The following is a 15540-nucleotide window of genomic DNA, read 5'->3' on the forward strand; positions in this document are numbered from 1 at the left end:
AAAACTTGAATCATTGCTTCCCATTGCCTGTTAACAGAATTAAGATCACATTGCTTAGTCTGGGATTCAAGGCAATTTTTCCTTTCCAATGTCGCTTCCTACATCACTCCAAGCAATCTGCAAGGCCCACCCCTCTCAGTACAGACTCCCTGCTTCTGAGCTTGCAGTTCCCCCACCTGGAGTACTGTCCTCTGCCCTCATTACATCTCCTCTTCAACCCTCTAAGACAAGATTCGATCCATGCTTAAAGGCTTAGAAGAGAAATTCCATCTTTTCTATAAAAAGTGCAAAGAGCAGTTCCCGGTTCATAAGCACACAATAAATATTATCTGTTATCATTGTTGTTACTGCCATGAAGTCGTTAATCTTCAAAGATGGAACCAACCCCTTCCTCTTACAGGATTTTTAATTTTAGCTCTCTTAAGATACACTTAATTACATGGTATTCCCTTTCATAGTTATTTAACTATATATTTCATCTTCTCTTAACAGACTGTAAGCTCCTTAAAAAGATCTGATTTCATTCATTTTTGTATCCTCCATGTCAGAATACAAGGCCTTAAACACAGATTTGAAGAAAAATGTTAAGTATTGCACTAGCCCACAGGGGGGCATGGTTGAGCTACTCTCAATGGTGGAGTCAGCCTACAATCAGTAATATTGTCTTTAGAACTGAAAGGCTTTTCTCCCTTGAAAGTGTATTTGTAAATCTGTTTAAAATAAATATATATGCATTATGTGTGATTACAACTCTGTTCATGTTGACATGGAAAGGCAGGTGCAATACAGTGAATTTTAAAAAGGAATAAGCAAAATAGAATTTCTATGGTCTGATTTTTATAAAAATCTACCTGGGCTTCCCAGGTGGGGCTAATGATAAAAAAAACTCGCCCGCCAGTGCAGGAAATGGAAGAGACACGGGTTCGATCCCCAGGTTGGGAAGATCCCCTGGAGGAGGGCATGGCAACCCACTCCAGTATTCTTGCCTGGAGAATCCCATGGACAGAGGAGCCTGATGGGCTGCCGTTCATGAAGTCACAAAGAAATCAGACATGACAGAGCGACTTAGCATGCATGCACCACATTCTTAAACATTCACGGGAAAAGTAAAAGTCTGGAAGAATATCCACCATGATGTTATGACCTGTTATCTCTAGCAGGGGAGGGGGAAAAAGAGGGCAGTAATATGGAGGTTTTTATTTTTATTTAGTACTTTTTTGGATTTTTAAAATAACCAATGCATATTAATTTTATAATTGAAAAATTAAAGCTATTTACTTTAGAAAAATATCCAAAGTGCTTCTCTCTCTTTTCATCTCATCTCCATCTCCATATTTGATGTATTTAAAAGTAAACACACAACTTTGAGAATTTTCTGATGTACTAAAGCAAAGATTTTCAAAATCTCTTGATACATTGCACCAGGGGTGTCTCAGTAATTTTTCATGGCACCCCTGAAATGAAAGAAATACCTAACAGTTAACACTTGTTAAATCGCTGAGTTCAAACAACTTACTAGTTATGTCCTAGTAATTTCATAGCCATTTAAAAGAATAATACGAATAGACTGAAAAAAATTAATTTCCTTCTTAAATGATCACAATCACTTATTCATGGACTGTGTACACCTACTGCACACGGGACAGCTTCTTAAACATTGGAATCGGATTGGACACTGCTCCCCTCGTTTCCTACTCCACGCTGGTTCCATCTAATGACCGACTTTACCACTGCAGCCACCAAAAACCCAGCTCCGCAAAGATATGACATCATTAAAGGAATGCAGCACGATCTAATGTTGAAACTATGAACACCTTGAGCTAGTGGTTCTTGAGCATCCCACAGTATAGCTCTGTTTTCCTTTAAAATTTAAAATATCTCATAGCACCCTGCAAGTGCACTGCAGCACCTCAAGACACCAAAGGGCACAATTTGAGAATCGGTAGATTCACAAGATAAAGCTGGTTGTTTTCTGTGAGGCTGGTGGAAGGGGAAGAAACCTCATTAAATTTTCCTTGAAACTATTCCAACCTAATAGCTCAGTCAAAATTACTTTTGTTTTCTCTGAACCAAAGTCTTCTGGGAAGGAGAAAAGGATGGTGTGGGAAGCTGAGCTGACCTCCAGGCTCAGAGTTTCCACGTGTCCCCATTCCACCAAGTTCAGTTCAGTTGCTCAGTCATGTCCGACTCTTTGAGACCCCATGGACTGCAGCACGCCAGGCTTCCCCGTCCATCAACAACTCCCAGAGCTTGGTCAAACTCATGTCGATTGAGTTGGTGATACCATCTAACCATCTCATCCTCTGTCCTCCCCTTCTCCTCCTGCCTTCAATCTTTTCCAGCATCAGGGTCTTTTCCAATGAGTCAGTTCTTTGAATCTGGTGGCCAAAGCATTGGAGTTTCAGCTTCAGCATCAGTCCTTCCAATGAATATTCAGGACGGATTTCCTTTAGGATGGACTGGTTTGATCTCCTTGCAGTCCAAGGAACTCTCAAGAGACTTCTCCAACACCACAATTTAAAAGCTTCATTCCACCGAAGTCCTCTTCTAAATCTCTTCTCTCCAACTCAAAACTGAGTACCAAGAGCAGCCTCCAAAGCAGCATGTCCCTGGGAAACACCCAAATTCTTCTCCATGTTTTTCTGAGCCTGGATCTCCAAATATCCTACTAACTTTTCCATCTCTCTACCCAACTGTTTTGAGGCTTTGCAAAGATCTAAGGAGAACTTCTGTTGAGCCAGCCCTCGTCCCTTCCCAAATCAAAAAGGACTTTCTCCTGCCAGGAATCACCAGTTAGCTCCTGGGACCAAGCCCTCCAATCAAGTTCAAAACTGCTGCTATCCAAATCCACTTGACATGGGGACTAAGAAGAATTTTTTCTCTAAAGTTGAATGAATCCAATTTCACATCTTGATTTAATGAGATGATTGGTGATTCTCTATTATCAACTCAAATATAATTAAAATAAATCCCAAAGTCATCGCCCACTTGTGCGGAAGGAAGCTCTGTTCAGGGACTGCTTAAAGAACTTAATCTTACAGGTAGGTGGAAACAACCCAAATATCCATATATAACAACAAATGTAGCATATACATACAATGGAGTACTATTCAGTCTAAAAAGGAAGGAAATACAGACCCAGGCTACAACACGAATGGACCTTGAAAACATTACACTAAGTGAAATAAGCTAGATACAAAAGGACAATTATTGTATGATTCTACTTACATGATGTCCCTTGAGATTAAATTCATTGAAAATGGAATGGCGGTTGCCAAGGGCTAGAGTAGGGAGTGGGAATGGGAGTTATTGTTTAGTGGGTATGGAGTTTCAGTTTGGGAAGATGAAAAAGTTCTGGAGTTGGATAATAGTGATGGTTGTTGAACAATGTAAATGCCCTTAATGCCATTGAATTGTACACTTTAAAAACATTAAACTTTAAAATAGCTAAAGTAATTTATGTTTAAAATTAGCTTTTTAAAAGTCATGGAGATGATTTTTATGGTAAGGGGAGCCTTTGATTTAACTGGAACCATGTCCCTGGGTTGGGAAGATCCACTGGAGAAGGAAATGTCAACCCACTCCAGTATTCTTGCCTGGAAAATCCCATGGACAGAGGAGTCTGGCAGGCTACAGTCCATGGGGTCGCAAAGAGTCGGACACAACTGAGTGACTAAGCACAGGCTATGTCCCTAAATGTCAGGCTTCCCAGGGGGCTCAGTGGTAAAGAAGCTGCCTAGCAATGCAGAAATCGCAGGAGATGAGGGTTCAATCCCTAGGTTGGAAAGATCCCCTGGAGGAGGAAATGGCAACCCAGTCTAGTATTCTTGCCAGAAAAATCCCCTGGACAGAGGAGCCTGGCTGGTTACAGTCCACAGGGTCGCCAAGAGTCGGACACGGCTGAACGACTGTGCACGCACGCACACCAATGTCCCCGTCAATGGAGAGCTTGCAGCAAACCTAGAGATGAGTCCATTTGGGTGATTTGGTGTGAAACACATACATGAAGTTTCAAAACCCTGTTCTAAAGAAAACAGTGTCTAAATAAGTGGACAAATAATAGAAACAGGGCTTCCACCTCTTCTAGCCCATCAGAAGGAAGAGTAAAATATTCCTAAGGAAATTCAAAATCTCCCCCAAATTTCCCAGCCCTTCAGGAACAAGTGTGAAATTCTCACTCATCTTCCATTCAAAGTTTGATGCCGCACTTCCCCTTTGCTATAAATCTGAGGCAAGTAGTGTCTGGAATAGCAGCCTGAAGAGAGGGGCAGATGCTCACTGACCTGGGTCCCAGAACCCAGTGTCCTGGGGGTGAGGCGACCTGTGAGCTGTGACCTGGCTGGACTGTGGGACTGATGTTGTTAACGGAACATGATGCTCTGCTTGCTCTTTCCTTGCAGGCCTGGTCTCCTGATACATTTCCAAACTGTGTTCTGGGGTCAGCTGGGGTAATGCTGCATGATACATGCTGTAAAGGCTCAGAGAAGTCCTGCCGAAGAGAAATTTCAACTCCAGCTTTCTCACATCCTCACCCACTGATCATTTAAAAATGTCCCTAGCTCTTCCTCTTCTCTATTTTGCCACTGGTATCCAATCTCCAAACTTCAGAGTCTATTTTTTTTTTTAATTTCTCCTTTGGCCAATATATACCATCAGTCCTCAAACTATAAATCTGGCTCCTCCTCTCCCATCAAAACTTCTTTTTTCCTATGCCTCCTGCCATCATGCTAGTTGAAATCCTATGATCATCCCACTTGACTATCCCCAAAGCCTCCTCGCTGGTCTCCACATCTTGTTTTCTTCTCTCTTAACAACCACCATCAGAAGAATGGTTCTAGGTCAGGTCAAAGTGCTGGGCACATCACAACTACACTTAGGAGCCCTCAATGGCTCCCAGGGCCAAACGGCTAAGGAAGGCCAGACCCCTCGGTGAGGTTCTCTCCGCTTTTCACTCCAACCTGTCCTCCTGGTCTCATCCTCCACCTAACATTCCAGTCAACTCAACTATTTACAGGCCTCAAGATTTCTTACCCAGCTGCCCATTTGCGCTCTTCAATGAACTCTGAAGTCCAGCTCAGATACTAGAATCACTGTGAAATCACTGATCTTTTCTTTGCATTCTCCCAAACACTTCAATTGTTGGATCTCATAATACAATCAGCTTTGATTAGTGTCACATATCAAAACAATCAATAGTATATCCAACATGTTACACACTGAAGGACTACAAACAACTTTGAAGGTCCAACTGTCTTATTCATCTCTGTATTTTCCCTAACTGCCTAACACAAGGCTTTATACATAAAAACATTTAATAAATGTCTGTTGAATGACATTTAGCCCTGTTTCACACTATCAAATTCTTAAATCTCTACTATAGTCTTAAGCCAGCAATAGTCAATATTCTTTTTCCTGCATCCTGGACCTTTCTTCTGTTGAAATCTTAGATGGAATCCCAATATATGTTTTACAGAAAGATTTCATATGTGTTTTTAGATAAAGAGTAAATAAAACACATCTCATTTTATAATGAGTGGTATTTTATATATATATATAAGTGGCATCTCATTTTATAAGCATTTATTTTAAATTAAAATGTACAACATTTTAGCATTTCTCATTATTAAGTGAACTACTGAGAATAGTAGGCAGTTTTGATGAACATAAAATTTAAAGTAGAGGGTTTGCAATCAGTCATTTCTGGATCCAGCTTATTTCTGTATTTTGACTTTGTTTCACATAATTGAGACTATCCCAAGTCACACAGATAAGTCACAGTGTGCAACTTTACGCTAGTGGATCACTGATAGGGTAAAGAATTTCATTCGCCCTTTCCAGTGCCCTTTTAAGGCTGACGCAGTGCCTTAAGAGGCTAACACAGGAGGATAAAGAAAGTCTCCATAAAACCCAGAGAAGAGATTTTTAGAACTCCTCTCTGGATCCTGTCTGGAGTCACAACTGAACAGGAAGATTTTAAGTCTTAGCACTTACTAAAGTCATTAAATTTAAACTTGACCTTCGGTTTGAAACAAAAAAATAAAGTGCAAATACAACTTGTTATATCAGCAAGACATTAAAAAAGCCATTCACAGCAGTTAAGGACACAGACTCTGTTTTAAAACTAAGATATCCTATTTATCTATGCAGACTTTAAGCAACTTATTTGGCCTCAGTTGCCACATCTGTAAACTGGAAATAAACATAATTCTTCCCTCACAAGGTTGTGCAAAAAGAAGATGGGTCACACAAATTAATGCTTCAATGGTCCTGTGTGTTAAAACGTAGTACAAGAGAATCAGAATGTGCAATCTTAATGTTTTATCATATATAAAGCAGTTACTAAAACATTTATAAGATGTACAGAAAATAGCAACATCACAAAACCCACATACCCACCCAGGTTAAGAAAGAGAAAGATGACAGTTACTTTTGAAATGTCCAGTGTGCCCTTCCCACACCTTTTCTCCCCTACGAGGTAACTGTTACCTTTCCCACACTGTTTGGTTTTTTGTTTGTTTGTTTTCATTTTTAGCACTTACCCTGGCACTAGTATATGCCAGCAGAGAAGGCAATGGGAACCCACTCCAGTACTCTTGCCTGGAAAATCCCATGGATGGAGGAGCCTGGTAGGCTACAGTCCATGGGGTCTCTAAGAGTCAGGACACCACTGAGCGACTTCACTTTCACTTTCATGCATTGGAGAAGGAAATGGCAACCCACTCCAGTATTCTTGCCTGGAGAATCCCAGGGATGGGGGAGCCTGGTGGGCTGCCGTCTATGGGGTCACACAAAGTCAGACATGACTGAAGCGACTTAGCAGCAGTATATGCCAGGCTTTAGGTACGTTCCAAAATTTACTCCAACTTAACCATCATAAGCACTCCATGAAGTAGATAACATTTTCCTTCTTAAACGTGAGGACTGTGGGCCACAGAGATGCCGAGAAGTATCTTCAGGTGGAGGCACCCGGATTTGAACCCAGGAAGTGGGCTGCTGTTTCCTAGGTTTTAAGGGCTTCGCTGGTGGGTCAGATGGTAAAGATTCCGCCTGCAATGCAGGAGACCTGGGTTCAATCCCTGGGTCTGGAAGATACCCTGGAGCAAGAAATGGCAACGCACTCCAGTATTCTTGCCTGGAGAATCCTATGGACAGAGGAGCCTGGTGGGCTACAGTCCATGGGGTCACAAAGATGTGGACACGACTGATCGACTAACACAATCCCTGCTTCCTAGTGGGCCGCCGGAGTCCCTGTCCACCGACACAGCCAGGCTTGAGACACAGTTCGAAGCACACTCTCATGCTGCGTACTTGAATGAACATTTATTAAGCATACACCTGCCGAACATCACGCTGGGCTCTACAGCGCTTCAGTAAAAGCTGCTTCTCCGAGTGCAACTGCAGTTCCCCCGGTTCCTCCCTGCCCCCGGTCTCTAACCCCACCCCTCAACGTGCAGGGCCGCCTGAGGGACCCTGGGAGCCCAGAGTGGCTGTGAGGAAAGGCCAGCAGACCCAGATACTCCACCTTGGTGTTGCCCAGGGTGGTTCTCAACAACAATCAATCCCCAAGGAACCACGGGAAATTCCAAACTTCTCTGCCCCCACTCCCAGCCTCTTCCTCATCAAGGCTTCCTCCGAGAAGTGAACCACGTAGGAATCCTCAGGAATCCACAGCCTCTGCCAGCAAGAGGCCAGGCGCGGCTTCGTGAGTGACCCAGCCCACAAGGAAAGGCCTCGACTTGAGCGCATGTCACTCCCCTAATTACTCCCTGCGCTGGGAGTCCAACAATAACAGCGCATCTTTCACGGGCACCTCCCACCGTGAACTTGGGAACCTCGCATGCAGCCAAGCGCTAGGAAGTGCTAAAAGGGTCAGGGGCTGTGTGCGGCCAGCAGTCCCAGGCCCCTGGGGGAGAATCCCACTCGCTCTCTAGTCCAAAATCTGGGCCCCCAAAAAACTGCCTGAGCCCCAGCTGCCTCCAGGGCCTACTTCCTGAGGCTGGGAGGGTCACCATGGGTGGGGCCCTTAGAAGAGCCAGTGGGTCGCAGGGCAGCTGCCCCCAAGCTACCCAGGGGAAAAGGAGGTGGGGGGGCAGTAGGGGGACCAGGAGATGTTTCCTTGAGGGTCACATTCACTTAGCAGATGCTTCCAAGGCAAATGCTCTATACTCTGACCTTTTTTTCCCTTTCTTTCTTTCTTTTTTTTTTTTAGTATTTACTAAATATGAGTCCTGGTAGACTCTGGGAAGTGGCTTGTATGGTTCTAGGATGTTATTAATAACAGCAAGTAAAAGAGCAAAGTTCCTTAAATTATCACAGTAGGGGCACACAATAATCTAATAATTTCAGATCATGATAAGAGCTTTGAAGAAATAAAATATCCTTGTTGTGTGAGGGTGGGCAGGGAAATGGATTTTGAAAGCAGAGATCTGAATAACCAGCAAGCAAAGCAAAGGCAAGAGATAATCACTCCAAGCAGAGGGAACATCAGTACAACTGTGAGGTCTCTGATTTAATGCTGATTGGGGGTTTAGGAAATGTTTTCTGAAAAATTAATGTTCTCTAAAGTCTAGTACAAGGTAGAGTTGAGTTCTTTAGAGTGCGAAGATCAAAGTGCTATATTGGAAAATTTGTTCTTGGCTCTAAGATGCAAAAAGAATGTGTGTGAATATATAAAGACCCTCACAAGGGTCTTTAAAGAAAGCCTTTCATGTCCTTTATCCTTTAAACTTTTATAACTTAGGTTGAAAGTGTGATACAATCTTTAACTTCTAACTCATGTATTGAGAGACCTTTTTCTCAGAACTAATGAAGGCTTCTGTTTTCTTAGGATGTAATTAACCTCCCTGTTCTAGAATTTGAAATAAGAATGCCCTGTACCTCGAAATGCAACTATGTAAAAAGTATGTGTGCACATGGCCTTAGGCAGTGGGAGATATAGGACAGGGGTAGGGTTGTTTTCAATATTCCTTTTGTTGTTGTTGTTAAGACTGGGGAGAAAAGAATACATTGTGCACCACTGTGCGGTCTTCTTGTCCTCGATGTTAATAAATGTGTTTTTCACTGTTGTTTATATCCCATTTCTAACATCACTACCATCTTACATCTGCTCCAAGCCGCAGAGTTGAAAAGTGCACGAGGTCTTTACCAACCCTTGTGCAGCGAGTGCGCCTGCTCATGTGCACCCTTCTTTCTCGCTCTAGACAGCATTTCTTGGGGAGCCCTCAGGCTCCCCCCGGCCATATTTCTCCCTAGGCGCTTATTAAAACCAGGTGCGCGGGAGGCGGGCCTTTTTGGCCAGAAAAGCCTTCTCTGGGCCCGAAGCTCCCCCTTCCGGTGTGTTTTCTAGAGGGAACGCTGAGCAAAGAGAAAGCAGGCAGCTGGTCCCGGGCGGGCAAGCGGGGGTGACCTTGTCGAGCCGGGCACGCGGCTTGGCCGGGCAAGGGCGAGGTGCACAAGGGCAGAGAGAGGCTGGGGGCGGGGAGGGGGGTAAAGAGCCGGTGACGCGGGACATTCCCGCCCCGTGCCACGCAGGCCCTCAGGCCTGGCGGAAGAGGAGCCGAGGGAAGCCGCACCGACCCCGCGCATTTGAACTTGAAAGCCGGGCTGGCGGCGGGCTCGGAGCAGACCGCCGCAGGAGCCGCCGGAGACCCCGACCCTCCCTCCCGGGGCTCCTCCGCAGCCCCGCGCCGGCTTCCAGAGTGTCCGCCGGATGCGCAGCGCTTACCCTCGGTGGCCGGTGTCGCTCGAGTCTCCTGAGACCGGGACGGCCCTTGTGGGGACCGGTCGTGAGTGACGCGGTGACCCGGGCCGCGAGGCGCACTGCGCGCCCGCCCAGGCCGCCGCAGCCCGGCGCCGGAGAGCCTGAGCTTCCGGGGGCGCGGGGCGGCCCGGCGCGGGGTCGCTGTGCGGTTCTCTGCCCGCGACTCGACCCGAGAGACTAGGGAGCCCGGCAAGGGGCTTAGCTTGAGAGCCTCGCCCCGCAACCTGAAGCTCGAATCCGGCCCAGCCTCTGAGAGGGCGTTGGCTACTTAGTTGGGTCAAAGATTGGCGTGCTGGCGCTTTGATCCGACTCTAAGTGTTCAGAGTAGGAGACAGGCCTCAGGAAAAAGAGGAGCGTTGTCAGGTCGCAAAAAGTTAAGGTGCAGAGAGGAACAGAGACCCCCAAAGATGTACTTCCGAATTTTGAGTGGCTATTTCCTATTCCTGGGACCAAACATCAGACCGGCCTGTTTTCTCATTTTCTCTAACTGCTGTTTTTTAAAGCCCAGTTACCAGGGTCTTGATAGCCTTTCAACCTGACAGCCTTCCTTTCTGAGGGATTGCATGAATTTTAAGTGACTTCAGGAAACAAACAGACAAGGTTAGAAAACCCAACCCATTCCAAATGTTTGCCTAACACCCTGGACTCTGTAAAAACCCCTCCAAAGTGGATCACTCCAGCACATCTTCTGGGCTTGGTGCCCTGTTTGATGGGAAAAAGTGTTCTCAGCCTTAACCCCAAGATCCTGTGACAATTAACAAGTAAACTCTAGAGAAGTTTCCAGATTAAAGCTACTCTAATGATTTCTGGCAGAATACCGCCTACACCAGTTTCTCAAATTTTGGTCCACAGACCACCTCCATTAGATTCCTGGGGGAATCCTTGTTGTATGTTCAGGATTTAGAGCTTACACTATAGCTGACAAGTTAGATTAAGAGCCATGAGCCCAGAAATTTGCATTTTTAACAGCTTGCCTTGTGAAATGTCTGCTCACTATAATTTGAGAATTACTAAACTTGGCTTTTATTTGACATTGCTAAAATGGTGCTTGTTTTCCCATCTGGAGCCCTCCCTCTCAGCAGTATTAAGCATTCTTTTTTTTCCCCCAAGTGTAGATTATGAAGTTTGTGTTCCAAACAAACTGTGCTTTATTTCCTTATTTCATGAATTTTTTAAACGAAATTATGCCAAAAGCATTACTTCCCACTGTATAGAGCTCTGAGCACATACTGATAATAAAGTAGATGGGTGATACTATGTGAGATTGTTGGATGGCATTACTAACTCAATGGACATGAGTTTGAGCAAATTCTGGGAGTTAGTGAAGGACAGGGAAGCCTGACATGCTGCAGTCCATGGGTTGCAAAAAGTTGGACACGACTTAGCCAGTGAACAACAACTAATGTTGGGCTCTTTGTCATTCTGAGCCACATATATTCTTGCTCTGTTGCTGGAGACTGAATGTTTTGTGATTTGACTCCTAACCACCACCACCCCCGCCCCCCTGCCCTCCACAAATTGATTTGTTGAGACCTAATCCCCAGTGTATCATGGCATCTGGTCCCATCCCTTCATAGCAAATAGATGGGGAAGAAACAGTGACAGGCTTTACTTTCTTGGGCTCCAAAATCACTGTAGATGGTGGCTGCAGCCATGAAATTAAAAGAGGCTTGCTCCTTGGAAGAAAAGTTATGACAAACCTAAACAGTGTATTAAAAAGCAGAGACATTACTTTGCCAACAAAGGTCTGTCTCATCAAAGCTATGGTGATTCCAGTAGTCATGTATGGAAGTGAGAGTTGGACCATAAAGTAAGCTGAGCACCAAAGAATTGATGCTTTTGAACTGTGATGTTGGAGAAAACTCTTGAGAGTCCCGATTGGACTGCAAGGAGATCCAACCAGTCCATCCTAAAGGAAATCAGTCCTGAATATTCACTGGAAGGACTGATGCTGAAGCTGAAACCCCAATACTTTGGCCACCAGATTCAAAGAACTGACTCATTTGAAAAGACCCTGATGCTGGAAAAGATTGAAGGCAGGAGGAGAAGGGGAGGACAGAGGATGAGATGGTTAGATAGTATCACCAACTCAATCGACATGAGTTTGACCAAGCTCCGGGAGTTAGTGATGGACGGGGAAGCTGGCATGCTGCAGTCTATGGGGTCTCAAAGAGTCAGACACAACTGAGTGACTGAACTGAACTGAAACCCCAGTGTAGGGTTCCCCCAGTGGCTCAGCTGTGAAGAATCCACCTGCAATGCATGAGATGCAGTCTGATCTCTTGATTGGGACAATACCCTGGAGAAGGAAATGGCAAGCCACTCCAGTATTCTTGCTGGGATAATCCCATGAACAAAGGAGCCTGGCAGGCTATAGTCCATAGGATCGCAAAAGAGTTGGACATGACTTACTGACTTAACAGCAATAACAAGCCCCCCCCCCCCCACCAGTGCAGTGGTATTTGGAGGTGGGACCTTTGGTATTTGGATTTGGGGACTTTGTAAAAGAGGCCCCAGAAAGCTTCTTCATCCATCCCGCTGTGTGAGAACACAGCTAGATGATGGCTGCCTATGAACCAGGAACTGGGCTCTCGCAAGACACAAAATCTGCCTGTGTCTTGATCTGGGAATTCCCAGCCCCCAGAACTGTGAGAAATTTGTGTTATTTATAAGCTACCCTGTCAATGGTGTTGTATTATACCAGCCCAAAGGGACTAAGACACCTGCCAGTTTTTCTTCTACTGCTTCACTCAGCCTCAATTAGCACAGCTTTTCTTGGGTAAAATGGAAGCAGAGTCTATGATCAAGATGGTTTCCAAACTGAACTGCACAACAAAAGCATCTATGGAGCTTTTAAAATACTGATGCACACAGAATCTCAGCAGTTCCAAACACATTGGTTTGCAGAACCTATTTCACAAAACATCCTGTGGGATTAATGAGCTATCAAAAATAGTACTATCAAAAGTAGCACTGAACTGAATTTGAGGAAATAAATGCATAAACAGAATATTTGCAACAAAAATACTCAAAACTCAGTTGCTAATAATATAAAGAAATTGGAAATAACCCAAATTTATCCAGCAGTAGAAAGTGGGTTAAATAAGTGATGGTACATTTATACGAAGGAATACAAGAGAACTATGAGTGTAGTTTAGAAACTATTTATTGGTTTGGAATGATATTCTTGATGAGTAAAGTGAAAAGTGCAACATGAACAATTGCTCCATTCTTGTTAAAAAAAAAAAGTAAAAAGTCTAGTGGTAACCAACAGAAGACCCAAGAAATCAAACTCCCAAGCTGATGATAGTGAGCTCTGAAAATCCTAATTTGCACTGCAGCACTGGGCAACAGAACATAGAACTGTAATTGGAAGTCTATTGAAGAAGTAAATTGATAACCTGTACAAGTCATTACAGCTGGGTGACTGTGTCCTACCCCAGCAAAATACTGGAGAGGCTAAATGCATTAAAAACAAAAGGATTAAATGAAAATTTAGATACAGCCCAAGCCCTGATCTCTAGTAGGTTGAAAGCCTGACATATATCTTCTAAAGAGGAGGTTGTGGAATTCTTCTCTGATGAATCTGGCCAGCCAAAAAGAAAAGAGGGACGTCCCTGGCAGTCCAGTGGTTAATGTGCTTTCCAACGCAGGACATGTGGGTTTGGCATGTAGGTTTGATCCCTGGTCGGGGAACTAAGATCCCGCATGCCTCATGGCCAGAACATAAAACAGGTGGATACGATAACAAATTCAATGAAGATTATTTTTTAATGGTCCACAACAAAACAACAAACAGAAAAGATGCTGACACGACAGGCTTATGATCAGATCCATAAGATCACCCTGTGGTGAAGCCCATAGTTGACAAGCCCCATCCTCACAACTCCCAATTAGTTCTTTTTTTTTTTGCCCCACTTGAATACCAAGAATCAGTTGCTGTTAGAAGAAAGATTCTAATGTTAAAGAGGTGGTAAGAACAAACAGAAAAGACAAAGGCTATTAAGGGAGAAGAAAACCAGTATTTTTTCATTAAAGTTCTCAGAGAAATAAAAGAATATATGCATCCATGAAACAAGAACAAGCTGTTTATAAAACACAAAGCAGAAATGAGAACAAAGCAGAATTCTTGGACATTAGCTATATGAAAAAAAAGGGCTCAGGAATAAAAGATATAGTTGACAATAAACGACAACATGTTTACCAAACTTGTTGGCAAGATACAGAGCCCACTGGGGGAAATTTTGTAATTTTAATAATTAATAAAATTAATGAAATAAATGAAATAAAATAAAAATTAATGAAATTTTAATAATTACATAAAAACTTCATGAGACAAACAGAAAATAATGTAATTCTTATTCCTAGGACAACTTAGAGTTGTGATTCAAAGGAAAAGTAATCTTCATACTTTTTATATTACATGGCTCAGCAGTGGATTGTGTGTTATCTAGTCATGATAACGTGAACACTAAATGTTGATCTAACCAAAGTTTTATGCTAGACCTGCATCAAGAAGATGAGGGTGTAAGTGTTGTGTACCAGGGTGGGCAGGTGAAGATGGACGCTAAATGCTTATATGCCTTCGTGGAAATCAACAGAAAATGCCTAAAAAAGAAAACTCAAGAAGTGGCTTAGACATATGTGTTAAATGCCAAAGTAAACAACTGTAAGATTAAAAGTAGTTCCCTCCAAAAATAAATAAGAAAATTGAGGAGATGGAGTAGTTTGGGAACTGCTATTTTTTGTGGTAAGCCTTGGAGAACAATGTGGATATATAATTTGGTAAAAATAAAAACTAATTTTTAAGAAAGAAGACCAACACAGCTCTAAAGCTTCTCCAGATAGTCCTGAAAAGTCTGTTTCTACCTCCTGGTTTTCTCCAATCAAACCTACTTTTTCCCAAGCAGTAGTTTTCTGCAGGACTCCTCTGTGATTCTCTGCCATTGTATACACATTTTCATAAAAACAGGCTTTTGTGAGCTAGCCTGGGAACTTAACCATTGCTTATATTACTTCTCTGGAGACATGTATTTCAAGTTCAAACCAAACAACTTCCAAAAGTCCTTTCAGAACTTCTCCTGTTTGTTAATTGGGGACTGTATTTTCCATCCCCGTAAGACTTTACATACAACACAGCTGAAAAGACATTTGAAAAATCATAGAATGTTGCAATTACATCTGACACTGTGCCAGCTGGTACAATCAGTGAGTGATGTGGCTACTGGAAAAAAGAAGGGTCAGTGAGAGTCATCAGGAGAGATTTCATCAAAGAGTCTCAATTCAAGCTAAACCTGCAAAGATGGATTGTACACAGTTTAAATGGTGGCATCAATCAGGATTTTGTGTGTAAGTGACCGACACTCAGACCAAACTAGCTAAGCCTGAAATGGAATTTTTTGGCTCACCTAGCTAGGATATCCCGAGGGGTCTGGCCTCAGGCAAAGATTGATCCTATTTCCAAAAGAGTTGCTAAGCTCTCTCCATCTCCCATTGTTCTCCTCTATAGCTTCAGTCTTACTTTCCAGCTTTGCAGCATGGGGTGCTGATGAGGTGGGTGAGTAACTCTATTGGCTATATATCAGAATCTCAGGGGAAAATGCCGATTGGCCCTCAGTGGGTCCAGGTGAATGGATACTGTGATTGGCCAGACCTGAGTTAGCTGCCAGAAAAGGGAAGATGGGGAATAAACTGCTGGGCTGCCAAAAATAATACCTATTACATCCAGTATAATTGTACACACCAAATATGTTCTAGTGGAGATTTATTAGAACCTGGGC

At 43.5% G+C, this 15540-nt stretch overlaps 1 protein-coding gene and 1 non-coding gene across 3 annotated transcripts in view; one reads left to right on the forward strand and one right to left on the reverse strand.

Annotated features, from left to right (window-relative positions):
- LOC122450289 overlaps nucleotides 1–15540 on the reverse strand; it is a 200924-nt gene that overhangs the window by 181251 nt on the left and 4133 nt on the right. Inside the window, exon 1 of one of the 2 annotated variants that reach the window (XM_043482540.1) lies at nucleotides 9725–10028. The exons of the other annotated variant lie outside the window; for it this stretch is intronic. The gene's annotated coding sequence lies outside the window, so the exon portion shown is untranslated. Of the gene's footprint in view, nucleotides 1–9724; nucleotides 10029–15540 lie in introns of those variants that run through there. 2 annotated transcript variants of the gene reach the window in all.
- On the forward strand, nucleotides 5838–5960 carry LOC122450688. The gene has a single exon (XR_006272187.1). It is a non-coding gene; the product is annotated as a small nucleolar RNA SNORA26 (small nucleolar RNA).

This window comes from Cervus canadensis, chromosome 11, assembly GCF_019320065.1.
Source record: "Cervus canadensis isolate Bull #8, Minnesota chromosome 11, ASM1932006v1, whole genome shotgun sequence".
Taxonomy (NCBI): domain Eukaryota; kingdom Metazoa; phylum Chordata; class Mammalia; order Artiodactyla; family Cervidae; genus Cervus; species Cervus canadensis.